General features: G+C 33.5%; 1 protein-coding gene across 1 annotated transcript in view; it reads right to left on the bottom strand.

The window, feature by feature from the left end:
- The window catches only part of LOC127838402 (box C/D snoRNA protein 1-like), a 380290-nt gene that overhangs the window by 196690 nt on the left and 165626 nt on the right, over window positions 1-17974 (bottom strand). The window lies entirely within an intron of this gene.

The raw sequence follows: 17974 nt of genomic DNA, 5'->3' as shown, positions 1-17974 counted from the left end.
TGTAAAACTCATGGCAGAAAATACGCCTAGGGGTAAATCCCAGTCAACATAATCATTAAAAAGGTATGATATATGGAGCGGATACAAAAACGATGGCTCCTGTTTTTTGCCTTGAAGTATGATCTTGAAATTGAGCCATAATGACTTACATGCATTTTGTACATTTCATAGAAATCTTTTAATGGTAAAGGATGAATGGAGCGGACAACCGACTTTAATGACACGTATTCCTTTAGCACAGTGTGTCGATACCTTCAACATTTGAGGTAAGCGTCATGAAAATCTTTCCAAGCGTATAATATATATGGGTGTGGAAACACCATACACAGTTTTATGGAGAGACTGACGGACAAACAAAGGTCTTTGTGTTTAAAAGTGAATAACCAGTGTTCTAATTTGTAATAATATAACCAGAACAGTAAAGTCGCAACATGGGGTAACATAACATAACTGTCGCAAAGATATCTGATTGAAAATATTATGTTGTAACATTAACAGGACATATTTTTAGATAAGGTATATGCACAAACCGATAGCAGTTAATTTGACACACTTTCCAGATTGTATCTCCCTAAGGTTAAATCACATGCGACTAAATACATCAGAAGTAGTTGGGATTAATATAGATATCTTGCCGATTTAATGTATAACATTGAGGAAGGCAGTACTCTGACTGCACTGTGACCCTAGGTCAGCTGTGTAGATGTAAGTTGGTGTTAAGACTGGTTATCAGTAACAATTGTGGCTATATGCACAAACTGTTGATTTGAAAGATATGATTAATATAAAATGGGGCATTTCACAACCGATTAAGTGAGAAATAAACTGGCATTCGTAATTAAGATAATCACCCAACGCCGCAAGTCGTAATATGCAGCACGGTGTTATAGAAGCGGCATAAATGCAAGAAAATATCATTATAATAAGAAATTACACTTGCAAAACTTAATATATCACGAGAACTGTCTGCAATGGCGACTGGTGTTCGTTGAACAGTAGAGGACAATGCCTTAGTATAATGAGTGTATGAATAGACACATATTCGGACAGACAAACAGATGGACAGTTAAAATTCCATGGTGATTCAAGTGTATCCTTTACTTTGGTACGGGAAGTAAAATAATCTGCTAATAGTGTATATTAATATTCATGACATTATACAAATTCTATGTTTTAAAAGGGGAATAATTTTTAAAATTATGACAAGAGCATAACTTTTGTAATTGATAACGGACTATATGAATTTCCAGTGCACAAGGCAAACCGCCTGCACTTAAGAATGTTGTTTGAGAAAGATGTAGAAAGGGCAGAATTCATCGGTCGAAGAAGTGCTTGGGAGAAAGAGAAGGAAGATCAAGCCATGTGTGACGACCGAAATCATGGATGTCTGTGACAAAAGAGAGAGATGAGGCATGAGAAGTACGCCAGTCTAGACACAAGGACAAACGTATTAAATCCACACTCGACACCTTCACACAATTATACATATTCTATCGATTGTAAATGAATATCTTAGTGGCTTTAAAATCATGCGGAATTAACTTTCTTTAATAAAAATACTGATAAATGCACGAAGACGTCTTCCTTAACATTACTACGACGATTCACGTTCCAATAAGTATAGTGACAATACTAAGCTATAAGTTTCACATATACATGTTCCTAACCTACCAATAAATGCAATACAAACGCTTAATAAGTAAGGTAGATTGTTTATTTTATTCATAAAACAAACTATCGCTTTATACTAGCAAGTTTGTGGCGAGATGTTGATCCCGTCTGTAGTTCGATCGCCTAGATGGATCCAAATTGAAACACATTCTTCTGTCACCAAGTTTGAGTTTCGAACTGGGAAAACATTCCATGAAGAATCAAATCAATATACTACAAAATAAATAAAGTATTGTAATCTATGCTAACACTTCAAAACAAATACCAGTATGCACATACATAATCCGATCATACAGTTTGTTCCTTTCAATGTCAAAACATAACAGTGACGATTGACTTCGTATTAGTTTATAAAGAATGTAGACTATTTTAATGAGAAAAACACATTTATTTAACGAGAAAATTTGTTTATAATGCATTGTTGTGTATTGCAAGTATGGTTTTACTGGGCTTCACTAGATATAAATTAATTAATTTAGTGTTATATATTCGTTAAAGCGCAATAACGCACGTACTGTCTTAAAGTTTCGGATTTAAAGATCAAAACAAATCGGCTTCTTCCATAATTGTGTGCAGACAAAATAGCATGGGTGTTTACTGCTTTTCTAGAGGTGAACATAACTGTCTAACTTGTTAGAAAGAATCCCATATTTTCATGAAACCATGGCAAATCACAAACCCTGTTCTCTGTTAATGTCTCCCGTGGCAATGCCGACATACTCAGAATACAATCGACAGTCCTTTTCATCGTAGAAGGTGCTTCTTCTAGTTCGTTTAACCTGAATATATCAAAAATGCCTGTTTAATATTGTTTCTTCAAACATTTGACATTAAGCGTCAGGCCCGTAGCCAGGGTTTTGAAAAGGGGGGGGGGCGAATTTACCCATCAACAATTATTATTGATACAAAAGTGGCGAAGGCGGTATGTGCCGGCGGGAATATCCCCTCCTGCAAGGGGGGGGGGAGGTCCTCACCCTAGACATTTTTTAAAATTAAACGTAAGCTCCCGCATTCTGTACAAAACAGCACAATACAAAACAACATAAACACAAATACGAATAAAGCTGGGGTCACCGCCTTGGAACGGTCAATGCAAAGCATTGGGGGTTTAAACCGGTTTAAGAGCGCTCAACCTCACACTTGGCCCAGCAATATTCATGTTGCATTTAATTGTAAATACAAATTAACCTCATAGCATTGTAACTCAAATTAAACAATAATAAAAGGGAACTAAAACGCATTCAATTTAATTATCATTTAATTACTCAATGGTAGGAAAGATACCAGAGCAAGAGAGTTACGACTTTTTGAGGCACGATGAAATGAAACTACTAACAAGTATCTACTACATTCCTTCTTTATAGAAAAAGATTAAAAAATATAGCGTCATAAAGTTCATATTTCAGATCATCATCGCGCAAATACAGGAAGATGCAATAATGGGTGTAAAGGATCCATATTACATACCTTTGTTGTTTATGCGATTGCTAAAAAATAAATCTAACAAGAAACACCTATCAGAGATGAAATAAAATGAAAATTGAACGATATAAAACCAATGACCTATGAATGAAGATTACAACAGTGAAAGTGGGTCGTATGACTTCTTCAGGGGTGTATACAGATATGCGTTAACGATTCTCCAGTGCGAATTCCCAATAGAACTATTGTCTTGTAAAAACCTGCAGCCACAGGAAACAACTTCACGCTGATTTATGCCATGTGCTTTAGACTGGCGCCCGCGGTGTTTATGATATAAATGAAATTGTAAAAAATGAGGTTAACTTTTTGGAGTAATGTGTCGTTTTATTTATTGTATTTATTAATTTACGTATATTAAAATTGTATAATAAACAGACGCCTGTGTAATTCATGATTCAATGTACGATGTGAGTCTAAATTTAGTTTATCATGTAGATTTGTTCCTACGACACAAAGACACAATTATGTTCAACAGAGACAAATGCCAATAATATCACTAATGATTCCAAATTTTAAGCGAAGAAAGATATAGTGAATCGAAAACCATCAAGCACGTGTTTTTAAGTACATCAACATCATATCCTTTTGATAAAAACGAGTTAATTAAATTAAAAAGTTTAATATGAACATTTTCTTTAACATATTTTAATTTTCGGACACGCTTCAAAACGTCTCCATAAAATGATGGATGGGAAATTCCATTATTATATGCCATTTTAAAGAAACATTATATTTAGAGATTAAAACACCATACTTTGAGTGAAATGTAGCGAATTTACTTCTTAGGTTATGATACAAAAAGCCTTGTTTTAGCAATTTCTTTGTTAATATAAGATTACGATCATTAAAATCTTTAATACAAGAACATGCTCTGGCATAACGTACCAACTGTGAAATGTAAATACCATAGGAAGGACCTTTAGGTTGTTGCCATCTAGGAACGGAAAATTCACAATATCAAAGTTAAAGTCGTCTCGTTTGTCGTATAAACTAGTTTTAATAATATTATTATTAATAGTAAGATGTAAGTCTAAATACGCAGCGTCTGTATTGGATTGAGACGATCTATTTAAGACCAGTACGTTTGGGTAGATTTTGTGAATATAGTGTTCAAATAATGAATTATCTAAATTAAGTATGTCATCAATGTATCTACTAGTAAGGGTAAAACATTGAATCAAATCTACTTGTTTAGTATTGGATAATTCTAACATAAATTCGCTTTCATAACAATATAAAAAAAGATCAGCTATAAGTGGGGCACACTTAGTACCCATAGGAACGCCAATAATTTGTTTAAATATTTTACCGTTAAATTCAACAAACAAGTTATCCAGAAGAAAAGTAAGTGCTGTTCAAAAGTCAAGACCAGTCCAAATGATGTAATTATCTAATATCTGATTAGTAAAAAAAGCTGTTTTAGTGTTTAAAGCTAGATATGAACACTTCTCTCTAGCAAAAGTTTTTTCAATCAAAGAAACAAGTTTGGATTTTATTAAAGCGTGAGAAAGCGTTGTATATAATGTAGAAAAATCATAAGTGCTTACTTGTGACACCTTATATTTTTTCTTTTCAATTTCATCAATAACTTCTAAGGAGTTTTGTATTGACCAAAATATGTTAATATTACTATTTTCATAAACTTTATTACAATATTTAGCTATATGATATCTAATAGCACTCAATGCATAAGTAAGATACACTGATAATTGCTTGGTGGTACAAGACACTGAATTAGCGATAAAACGACTTTTATATGGCGTTTTATGTAATTTAGGTATCCAGTAAAGTGATGGCAATTTCCTGTCAGTAATATTGACAATTACATTTAATTTTTTGCATTCGGCAATATGGTCGGCAATAATTTCATTAGGTTGCTTATTGTAATCACAATATGATGTAGTTTGTGAAAGTTCTAGTGAACTAGTTTGAACATAAAACACTCGTCATATTATTATAACATTATTAGCAGCCTTATCAGCAGGAACTTTGACGAATTTAGATTTTACGTCTTCAAGCAATTTACAAAGATTTTGTCTATTAAATGTAGGTGAATGTGGTAAGGCCAAAGGATTTGTATCATAAAAATATATTTTATTCATCGCCATACTAAATATTTTTGTTTTCTAATCATTGAGTGCAGTAATTTCAGCATTTTCCTTCCTGCACCATTGAATGCAATAATCCTGTAAGGATATTACGATTTTCTTAATGCAGTCATCAAAATCAACAGGAATATGCAATCAGGGGATGGATCGTACGCAAGTAACTGGCGTGGCGTAAGTGAGAAAAATAGTAACTGGTGTTCAAAATGGCGGTTCACGGGTGATTTTTGAATGTTTTCGTCGGGTTTTTTGAAAGGTTTGTACATTTACGATACTTATTCGACATTACACTTACGCGCAGGATGATCTACTGATATCCATTAAACCTCGGTAAATATCCTATTGATGAATTATCAATATTAAAAAGTTATTGAAGACTTTATGCACAAGATTCTCATTGTTTACGATTGACACGGTTCATTGTATGTGCATTTTTATGCCATATATAAGGGTTTCTCAGCAGTTTTTATGGAAAGGTGGACTCAAAAACCATTATAGTTTACCTTTAATGAGCACCAGGATGCTTCCAACAGGCAATCGCAATATATGCATCAAAATTGGAAAATTAAACCCCATTTCAATAACTGGTGAGCACATTACCCCCACTTTCAGTAACTCGTGTTTATGTAAAAAGCACACTAGGTTTGTGTACATAAAAACAAGGCTTGAAATCACCAACGTTTAAGTCTGATTTATAGACTCAGACTCGAAAAGAATCGAAATATCATTTTATCTACAATTCGTTTCACACAAAAATCACATAATAACAATTAATACTAATAACAAAGTTATGGACCGGAAACACAATTATGGACAGACGGTGCAAAGACTATATGTCTTCCTTCGGGAACATCATAACGCATTATTTAAATTTAATTGCAGTTTTTGGATTTCTCTCTCTATGCTACGAACACTTAATGTTTCAGAAACCGTGAGTTTGACATAAGGGCTCCGCACAAAGGAAAGAAGGGAACGATAAGCAACCTTGGTGGAATTCCGAAAGGCGTTCAGTCGATTCGTGAGCACTTCAAAGTTAATGAATCAAAAATACTACCTTCTTTAAGACTTGGCATTTCATCTAATGATTTAAACGAACTCTAAATAAAACAAATAATGCTCTTTTCATAGTAGCTGATTTAAAGTGACTTTGACATTAAAAAGGGATTCATATTGACAATGTTGTTTTAATCATAAATAAATGATTTTGTATAAGCAAGGAAGAAATAAGTAATGCAACGGATATCATTTCTTGCTAGCAGTATTTGAACATGACATTTTTTTTTAAATACGAGTTGTTTACCCTTTTCTGAAATGTCAACATTTTATATAACCTTACTAAATTTATAAATAATTGACTTAAAGTGACTAAAATAGTCAGATATGTGTTTGTTAAGGTACTGTCGAATTAAATATAATAATATTTATGTTAAAACATATTTTTGTAAGTTGCTTACCTGTCAAGGGTTAACACAAGACTGCTAAGCAATTGTTTGTATAACAGAACAACTATACGTATTGCATAAAAAGGCAACATTTTTCAATATCGTTTTGTGCGGTTCAGATTGGGTATGATTAAACTTCAGGAACAATGCCGGTTGTAAACCAGTAGCATACATATCTATATTTTATTCTTAATCTTAACTTGAAAAAATGCGTATCACGCTGAAACGAGTAAGAACCTGTAATTGTTATACACTACAATTTCAGCCTCATAATAATTTTAGTTGTATTATTTATTTTCTAATTTAGAAAGTAAATGATCAACCCTGAATATTTGAACAAGTAATACTGACTTAATATCATTATGAAATATGACCCCTCATTTTTTCTCCAAACAACTTATATCCGCAAATAGTAAATGGAGAATAACCCAAACTTGATATGTGTTTATAGGTAACTTCACAATTGTCCTTGGTTAATTAACCATGATGCTGACATCTGTTTTGTATTTATTTATAAAAGCATTTTCAGTGATTGTGTTGTTTAAATTTAACATTTACCATTTGGTATTGTGCTATTTTTGGTTAAGACTTGTCTAAGTAAAAAGGAGTATTTATATATTTTATTCCTTACATTGTTATATCTATGAATACACTTTAGTTATCATAGTCCCTTTAAACCAATCTGGGAACAATATTTGTCTCCCGGAAATCATGGAAAAGCTTTGTCAGATAATGTGCATAAGAGACAAATAACAAAAGTCAACGAGGCGTGTTTTCTTATTTAAAGAGTTCTCGGAATGTTGATCAGTATGAGATTAAAAGTAAATAATATTTGTGTGACACGGTAAAAGTTGTATTACCCGTTTTGTGACTTTCACGCTTGTGTTTTACATGAATGCATGAATCTGTATAATACACTACACATGATATAATATAATATATAATATAATATATACATAAAATACAATACAAATAAGACAAAATAAAATGTACTATACTTTTTGTTACGTTTATTAACATTTAAATAATGATTCAAAACGAATAAATGTAAATTGACACGAAACACGGGAGACGCGTTCTGAGAAAACTGAACATAATGCTTGTGCGTAAAGTGTCGTCACAGATTAGCCTGTGCAGTCCGCACAAGCTAATCAGGGACGACACTTTCCGCTTTTATGACATTTTATTTAAATGAAGTCTCTTCTTAGGTAAAATCAAATTAAGGCGGAAAGTGTCGTCCCTTATTAGCTGTGCGGACTGCACAGGCTAATCTGGGACACTTTACGCACATGCATTATGCCCAGTTTTCTCAGAACACGACTCACGGTATTAACACACATTGTGTTACTATTTACGAATGTAATAATAATGAAACATAAAATCACATTACTATTTGTAATGATAATCACAGCGGTTCGGAGGGGGGGGGGGGATATTTATCACAATAAAATGTGAGCACACTCAGAGTCCAGGCCAACTTTAAACGACTAGAAAAGTATATTACGTTATTAATGTATGGTTAATGTCACTTATATGATACTTAACTAGCACCAAAATGCATACTATATAAGACCTTTGCATGACTTCCAACACAAAATATTTTTAAATATATTAACAATGAATTTGCCGAAATCCGAACACAATGTATACATATTTTTTGATTATCTATCTGTCAATGTGTTATAATCACAGACAAATTTACAAAATCACATATTATTGGAATGTACATATTGGGAAATAAGAACAAAAACAACTACGTGTATCAGAGGGGGTAATCACGTGATAGTCAAGATGGCGACGTCCATGCCGAGACAGTCTTTTTTCGCCGTTTTATACCTTTTTTTCTTCGTTTATTTTTTAAATGACGCTCACTTTCCAGCCATATCAGTAAAACGGTGATTAGCGTTTATTTCGTATTTAAATTCGCTTTATATCTCGACTTTACTCGGTGCAAATTTTCTAAGTGGAGCCCTAATTAGGTCATCCCGCTAAGAAATTTCGCACCGAGTAAAGTCGAGATATAGAGCGAATATTACTGTGAAATAAAGCCAGAAACTTTCTTCAAAATATGTCTGGAAAGTGAGCGGAATAAGAAAACATAATACAAGTAATAAAGGGTATAAATCGACGAAAATACCTGCCTCGGCATGGACGTCGCCAGCTTGTTTGTCACGTGATTACTCCCTCTGTGTATACAAAAACAAACACTCATTTCCAGAATGTCTACTCTTAATATAGAACATACAGCTTGTCAACAAAAAACTTAAAAATCAACTGTGATAACTTAATTATTAAAATCTATTTTTCCTTTCCTATTTATAAAAGAACGGATGTGTAATACATGTACATTCAAAATTATGACCTAAAACATGTCATACAATGCAAGCCTATAAGTTTCAAAACATTCGAGAAAAATAACTTCAAAAAGACTGTCAGTGTTGATTTCCTGATTACTAACATTTCAGTGATATTATGGGCATCTGTCAGTTTATAGGTGTCTATCGCAACCGTTGTTAATTTTTGGTGTTTTCACTTCATATACACTTATATATATTTATGCAGCATCGACATACTAAAACAATGATATACTAAATTTAGTTTTAGTTCAGATTCGTTCATACGACACAAAGACACAAACAAAAATTACGGATCATTTCGGCTTACACGACTCACCAGTCACGTAAAATATCGAATATTAATATATTTTTATAAACAACTGGTAGCAAGTTGAGTTGCAGATAATTGGTCAGTAACCACATTTTACCGAACTCTTTTGACCTGTTAATTCTTTTCAGCTCAATTCAACAGTGAAAAATGCCCATAATATCACTTTAAAACGACGATAAAGCTCAAATTAATTAAAGGAAACATTGTGATTTTTGGTTTGAATAGGAATTTCGTTAATTAAGCAAAAACTGACACTCAACTTTTAAAACAAACAATTCAAACAATGAATTAATAAACAGTGAAGCAGTGGCAAAAGTTGTAGTTTTACAAGAAAGGGTGTTAGAATTACCCTTGATTTATTTCCACACCACATTGCTTAATATGATTTGTCATTCAATGCTTCCATTTGAACATTTTTCCACAGACGTGGCAAGAACATTTGGGAGCATCGTGCTTATTCATGTGCTGTTTCAACAGCCTCATTGTCTTAAATGTTTTGGTGCATGTTGCCTAGGCATGCTTTCCTTCTCCATCGTCCGGAGGGCTGCATTTGTGTATTCGAAGAATTGATGGGGTTTTGTATGACTTCGAACATATTTCACAGGTGTATTTTTTTCATCCGAATGTGAACTCAAGTGTTGTTGAAGTGCGTATCCCGACTGACATGGCTTCGCAAACACTGTACATGAATACTTCGATGCCTTGCCTCGGTGAATCTCATGTTTATGCTTGTTATGCCAATACGTCGCTGTGAACTTCTTCCCACAGTGACTACAGAATTTTGGACCATCGGTGTGGGAACGGGTGTGACGCTGCAGAGATTTTTTACACTTGAATCTTTTTCCGCACTCTGGATAATCGCACTCGTATGTGGAATCACTATGAAGCTGCATGTGCCGCTTTAAAGAGTATGCACATGATAATGCAACACCGCACACTTTGGATTGAATTTGATCTTCGTTGGACGATTCCATCTGTAATAACACATAAAATAAGTCTCCTGTTATATATGATTTAAGTATCACCGATTGAAAAATGACGTTGTTAGACTGCGTGGAATACACATTCAATGACTCCCACTATATTTGAGCCGCGTTCTGAGAAAACTGGACATAATGCATGTGAGGAAAGTCTTGTCCAAGATTAGCGTATGCACTCCGCACAGGCTAATCAGGGACGACACTTTCCGTTTTTACTGTTTATTTAATTTCAAGCAAGTCCCTCCTTACCGAAAATCAAGTTTAGGCGTTAAGTGTCGTCCCTGATAAGCCTGTGCGGACTGGATTAAGCCCAGTTTTCTCAGAACGCGACTCATTTATTCATGAACAATAAGTGTGTCTTAACTGTGTGTGGTATTACAGTTAATAAAATGTGAACGATATGGATTCTTTGTGTTATTGGAAGGTTTAAACTATTTCAAGACGGCATAGCGGGCACATGGGTATTTTTTGTCAAATACTTGCGCACGCATTACTTATGTGTTCACGTGTGCACGTAATAGTAAATACTACTCCTGCAAATATGATATACATCCACCTCATTTCGTTTTACGTCATTTGTATAGTTCCGACAGGAAGTCATGTCGGTAACTTCATGTCGGTAGCTGTAACGACTGCAAATTCATATAACAGCGCAAAATGGTCATGCACAAATTATTGAACAAAAAAATAGACAATTTTTTTCTTATGGCATAAGAAAAACGTGAATTAAAACTTACAAGTAAAGCTATCCAAGGTCAGAAAACACTCCCACTGTTTGTTGCCATATAGGCTTGGCACTGTGTCAGTTGAAAGTTGCATAGTTTAACGTCATTAGCCGGTTATAATTAACTTGTTTCTCTATATGATTGGATACTTTTGCCGTGTTTTATTCAGGATGACTCATGTGTAGCCCCTTGTGTTATTTAATCTAGTTCAAAGTAATTCTGCATTAAAGAATAACCCATTTTTCTAAACTTACACAAGTGGTATTCTTGCACATTTCTCACACATGTAAAGGGTAATCGTTCTCATTTGTGTCTAACATATGATAATTTTATGCATAAGCAATGACTTAACAAGAAAAACTGAAAAATACTTTGAAATCAATTTGCAATGGAAAAATATAGTAAACCGTTGAGACGTAATCGGTATATTACTTCTAATTATTTGGACTAAAATGAATACTTGCGGCACGGAAGTGTGTATAAATACGAAGGCATTTTCTAATGAATACATGCGCACTAGAAATCAATATGTGCGCAATTAAAAGCAATACGAGCGCAAAAAGAAAGCAATACGTGCGCATGTGATAAATAGATCAATGAAAAAGCAAAACGAGCGAACGCAGAACTTAAAGCAAGCGCGCGTGTACTTACAGGTGAATACGTGCGCACTTATTCACTATTATTTGCGCACGATAAAAGCCATTCGTGAGCATTCGAAATAATTCGTGCACAATTGAAACCAATACGTCCGCATGTGAATTGAAAAAAATAATCTTCCATGCCTCTTCTATGCCACCTTGCAATTTATTGTGACTTCACAAATTAAAGTAATGCATCACGTTTTTAAAAAGCAAATATAAACATGCGTTTTTTATTATGTTTTCTTTTTTTCTGTGTACTCTTTTGAATAGACACCAGTAACTGAACGTGGGGGTACTGTGCTCACCAGTTATTGAAATGGGGTTTAATTTTAGAATTTTGATGCATATATTGCGATTGCCTATTGGAAGCATCCTGGTGCTGATACATGTTAAACTATGATGGTTCTTGAGTCCACCTTTCCATGAAAACTGCTGAGAAACCCTTATATATGGTTTAAAAATGCACATAAAATGAATCGTGTCAATCGTAAACAATGAGGCATTTGCGTATAAAGTCTTCTATAACTTTTTTAATATTAATAATGAATCTACAGGATTTATACCGAGCTTAAATGAATATCAGTAGATCATCCTGCGCGTAAAGACAATGTCGAATAAATATGGTAAATGTACAAACCTTTCAAAAATTCCGACGAAAACATTCAAAAATCACCCGTTAACCGCCATTTTGAACACCAGTTACTATTTTTCTCACTTACACCACGCCAGTTACTTGCGTACGATCCACCCCCTGGGCAATCTATACTTAGGGCCTCTGCGTAGTAAATTTCTAATGTTTTTATTTTGAATGAAATTAAGGTCCCCAGTAATAACATGTCCAACTGGACCATATATATATTTGGAACTAGAACAGTCACATGATGTAGGACAATTTCTTATTACATTAATATCTGTGGAAATAGAATTATAATTAAAAACGATACTTCTTACAGGTTTACTATATTTGTAGCAAATAAGTGGTGATTCAGTATTGCGGAAATATGGGGGAATCAACCGACGTACGTTTTTATCATTGAATATTTTTGGGAGGTCAATTAAATCAAGACCTTTGTTACAAAACTCAATTTTGATACGATTTCTAGTTTTGTTAAGTGCATTTTCAATAAAAGGTTAACGATAGAAGTCAGTGAAAGATTCAATAATAAAAGCACATTCATATAGAGGGTCAGATTGAAGTAAAATAAGTTTACATTCCTTATCAATATGCGCCAACGAAGAAACAGAAAGAGAGCAAAGTGTACTTAGTAATTTATGTTTACCCCCATTTTGAAATAAAGTGTAGCAGTCATTTTAAGAAAGCAGACGTTAAAATTTTCGCCTTAAGTTACCATTTTTCCTAATGCCGTGTGAACGTTTATTTCTTAGACGTTTACTAAACAGAGAAAATGAATTAATCGATTTATTTTTAGAAATAGTTCCAACATTTAGAATATTATCATTTAATCCAAGTGGGTAAGCTGATTGCAAACGTTTAATCCATTCAAATTCCGACGTGCACATTGCTTTTAATTGGCACTGACTTGAAGTACTATTATTAAAAATAAGTTGCTCCACAGGTTGAATTGAAATATTTGTTATGCTATGACCCGTTTTATTAAAATGTTGGTAAATGAAGTTGTAATATTTATTGTTATTTTTAATTTAAAAAAGAATGTTCCCTAAAACGTGTTTTAAGTGATCTACCAGTCTTCCCAACGTATTGCGCACCACAACAGGGTACATTTCAAGTGATGACATAAACCACATGCATAGAATTTCATAAGACATCGGATTTAATGTTAACTGAAAATTTGCGGTTATTAACAGAAGAAAGAATGAAAGAGGACATATTTAAAAACTTGCAACATAAACACTTCCTGGAGTTGCACTTATTTATTGTAGGATACCGATTACACGGAGCTTGATTACGCTGCGAACTAGAACAATGCCGCATAGTATCTCCAATAAAAGATGTTCGAAGTAAACTTAATTTGACTGTAGGTTTAGAAAAAAGCCACTGTCTGTAATTTAAAGGCAAATGAATACTACGTGTAATCGGAATTCTCAATGGGGAGAGAACAACTTTAGGGTTTTTGGTAATCAATCTATCCGTAGGTTTTTTATTAAGCGAAACCACCAATCTTATAGCCACATTAATACACATTGCCAAGCCAATATACACAGAAGAGTAAAAGGCAGCTTGTCAGATAATGGTCTGTACAAATTCAGTATAACCTGCAGAACTCTCAATTGATGGACATACACGTTTACTTTATAAGTACAGAGAATGTATAAGAATCTAAGTATAAGAAAGGTCTTAAACAAGGTTTCTAAAAATAATAAAAAAACAACACCGCTACCAGCCTCTGGAGGCTGAAAATAAAACAACATCGAAGATATGTACGGGGATACACGCTACTGCATCCACGCAGCACACATCAAACTGTTGTGCAAATCAATATAAAGAAGTGAAACTCCAGCTGCTGGAGCAGTATTGAATTATTATCATAAACAATCAGTTGGTCCTTCATTTAAGGCGAGTGACCAATTGCCCAAACAGTACAAAACAGCAGAATACAAAACAACATAAACACAAATGAGAATAAAGCTGGGGTCACCGCCTTGGAACGGTCAATGCAAAGCATTGGGGGTTTAAACCGGTTTTAGAGCGCTCAACCTCACACTTGGCCCAGCAATATTCATGTTACATTTAATTGTAAATAAAAATTAACCTTATAGCATTGTAACTCAAATTAAACAATAATAAAAGGGAAGTAAAACGCATTCAATTTAATTATCATTTAATTACTCAATGGTAGGAAAGATACCAGAACAAGAGAGTTACGACTTTTTGAGGCACGATGAAATGAAACTACTAACAAGTATCTACTACATTCCTTCTTTATAGAAAAAGATTAAAAAATATAGCGTCATAAAGTTCATATTTCAGATCATCATCGTGCAAATACAGGAAGAAGGAGCAATAATGGGTGTAAAGGATCCATATTACATACCTTTGTTGTTTATGCGATTGCTAAAAAATAAATCTAACAAGAAACACCTATCAGAAATGAAATAAATAAAATGAAAATTGAACGATATAAAACCAATGACCTATGAATGAAGATTACAACAGTGAAAGTGGGTCGTATGACTTCTTCAGGGGTGTATACAGATATGCGTTAACGATTCTCCAGTGCGAATTCACAATAGAACTATTGTCTTGTAAAAACCTGCAGTCACAGGAAACAACTTCACGCTGATTTATGCCATGTGCTTTAGACTGGCGCCCGCGGTGTTAATGATATAAATGAAACTGTAAAAAATGAGATTAACTTTTGGAGTAATGTGTCGTTTTATTTATTGTATTTATTAATTTACGTATATTAAAATTGTATAATAAACAGACGCCTGTGAAATTCATGATTCAATGTACGATGTGAGTCTAAATTTAGTTTATCATGTAGATTTGTTCCTACGACACAAAGACACAATTATGTTCAACAGAGACAAATGCCAATAATATCACTAATGATTCCAAATTTTAAGAGAAGAAATATATAGTGAATCGAAAACCATCAAGCACGTGTTTTTAAGTACATCAGCATCATATCCTTTTGATAAAAACGAGTTAATTAAATTAAAAAGTTTAATATGAACATTTTCTTTAACATATTTTAATTTTCGGACACGCTTCAAAACGTCTCCATAAAATGATGGATGGGAAATTCCATTATTTAAATTCCATTTTAAAGAAACATTATATTTAGAAATTAAAACACCATACTTTGAGTGAAATTTAGCGAATTTACTTCTTAGGTTATGATACAAAAAGCCTTGTTTTAGCAATTTCTTTGTTAATATAAGATTACGATCATTAAAATCTTTAATACAAGAACATGCTCTGGCATGACGTACCAACTGTGAAATGTAAATACCATAGGAAGGACCTTTAGGGATCCTGCCATCTAGGAACGGAAAATTCACAATATCAAAGTTAAAGTCGTCTCGTTTGTCGTATAAACTAGTTTTAATAATATTATTATTAATAGTAAGATGTAAGTCTAAATACGCAGCGTCTGTATTGGATTGAGACGATCTATTTAAGACTAGTTCGTTTGGGTAGATTTTGTGAATATAGTGTTCAAATAATGAATTATCTAAATTAAGTATGTCATCAATGTATCTACTAGTAAGGTTAAAACATTGAATCAAATCTACTTGTTTAGTTTTAGATAATTCTAACATAAATTCGCTTTCATAACAATATAAAAAAGATCAGCTATAAGTGAGGCACAATAAGTACCCATCGGAACGCCAATAGTTTGTTTAAATATTTTACCATTAAATACAACAAACAAGCTATCCAGAAGAAACGTAAGTGCTGTACAAAAGTCAAGACCAGTCCAAATGATGTAATTATCTAATATCTGATTAGTAAAAAAAGCTGTTTTAGTGTTTAAAGCTAGATATGAACACTTCTCTCTAGCAAAAGTTTTTTCAATCAAAGAAACACGTTTGGATTTTATTAAAGCGTGAGGAAGCGTTTTATATAATGTAGAAAAATCATAATTGCTTACTTGTGACACCTTATATTTTTTCTTTTCAATTTTATCAATAACTTCTAAGGAGTTTTGTATTGACCAAAATAGGTTAATATTACTATTTTCATAAACTTTATTACAATATTTAGCTATATGATATCTAATAGCACTCAATGCAGGAGTAAGATACACTGATAATTGCTTGGTGGTACAAGACACTGAATTAGCGATTTAACGCCTTTTATATGGCGTTTTATGTAATTTAGGTATCCAGTAAAGTGATGGCAATTTCCTGTCAGTAATATTGACAATTACATTTATTTTTTTGCATTCGGCAATATGGTCGGCAATAATTTCATTTGGTTGCTTATTGTAATCACAATATGATGTAGTTTGTGAAAGTTCTAGTGAAATATGGAATGAGTGATGTATTGGACGTCATCATTGATGACGTTCAATCGAACGAATGATAAAGGGGGCTAAGTTTCGTTAAGTTGGTGCAAATCACTGCGATTTGAGCGCCTTAAAAACTGGCCGAACACGTTTGCTGAAATTTGACATGTATATGGACCAGAATGCGATCTACCTGTTGGCGTAGGCGTTATACCTGGGAAAAATCAAGTTTTCGAGTATTTTGTGTTTAAACTTTTTTTGTGGGAACGGGCACGCGCTCAAATAAACATTGTGACGTCACTTCACAAACAGCGTTAGACATCCGCCATCTTGTAACGCGACAAAGAAACTCAGTGTCATTAATTCAATAAACACAGAAAAATATGATTGTGTTTAATAATCATTAATACACATGTCTATATTTTGTGCAGCGGATGTTTATTCAGACAGATACGGCAGAATTATGTAAGTATCTTTGTGTACTTTACAGTAGATTTGATAGTGGTAAACAACTGCGTACCGGTAAAGTTCAATCTAGCCGATTTTACTACGCAAGAAATTTAAGTATCTCACTGGCAAAATGAGCTTGACACATAAACAACAACCGGATCCGATTTACATCCACATAATATTGTGGGAATCCGATGCAATGCAAATTACTCATGTTTGATAACGTTTGATGAATTCGTTATATCAATATGCATTAACATTCAAGGGGAATAATTTTTAATTGAAATGTGCGATTCAATGACAGTGTTATATTGGGATAATAAGTCGTTTAGCCGTTATCATGATAAGTATATTGTTTGTTGTGTTTCATTTTCATAAAAAACATACTTTTACTGTTTTTTTCCTTAAAGTAAAACAGTTCAGTAGTCATTATATCTTGAATTTTAAATATTGAAATAGATGTCGGATATTTCATATTTTCGGACGTTGCTACGTAAGCTAGTTGTCAACATAATTATTAATATACTGATTTACCTTTTACGCATACAGTTGTGCAACTGTTGTCTACGTAATGATACGCTGTTTAATGTCTATAATGTCTTCCTGCCCCTGATGATAATAAGTATTTATCTCAACAAACCCCAGCAATGTCAATGGTCTGTCAACATAAGAAAAATATTAGCTAAAGAAACTTCAGTGTACAATTTATATAGCAGTGTCCGACAAATCCATTGCCCGGAGCCCGGGGGCTACAGAATTTTTTCATCGGGCTACTGAAATGTTTCAGCTGACGCCCGCCGGGCTACTATAAATCTATAAGAGCGGTAGCCCGTTTTATTGACAGACATACGTAGAATAAACACGCTGACCATGT

Source organism: Dreissena polymorpha, chromosome 7 (assembly GCF_020536995.1).
Source record: "Dreissena polymorpha isolate Duluth1 chromosome 7, UMN_Dpol_1.0, whole genome shotgun sequence".
In the NCBI taxonomy this organism is placed as follows: domain Eukaryota; kingdom Metazoa; phylum Mollusca; class Bivalvia; order Myida; family Dreissenidae; genus Dreissena; species Dreissena polymorpha.
This window is presented reverse-complemented; position numbering and strand designations above follow the sequence as displayed.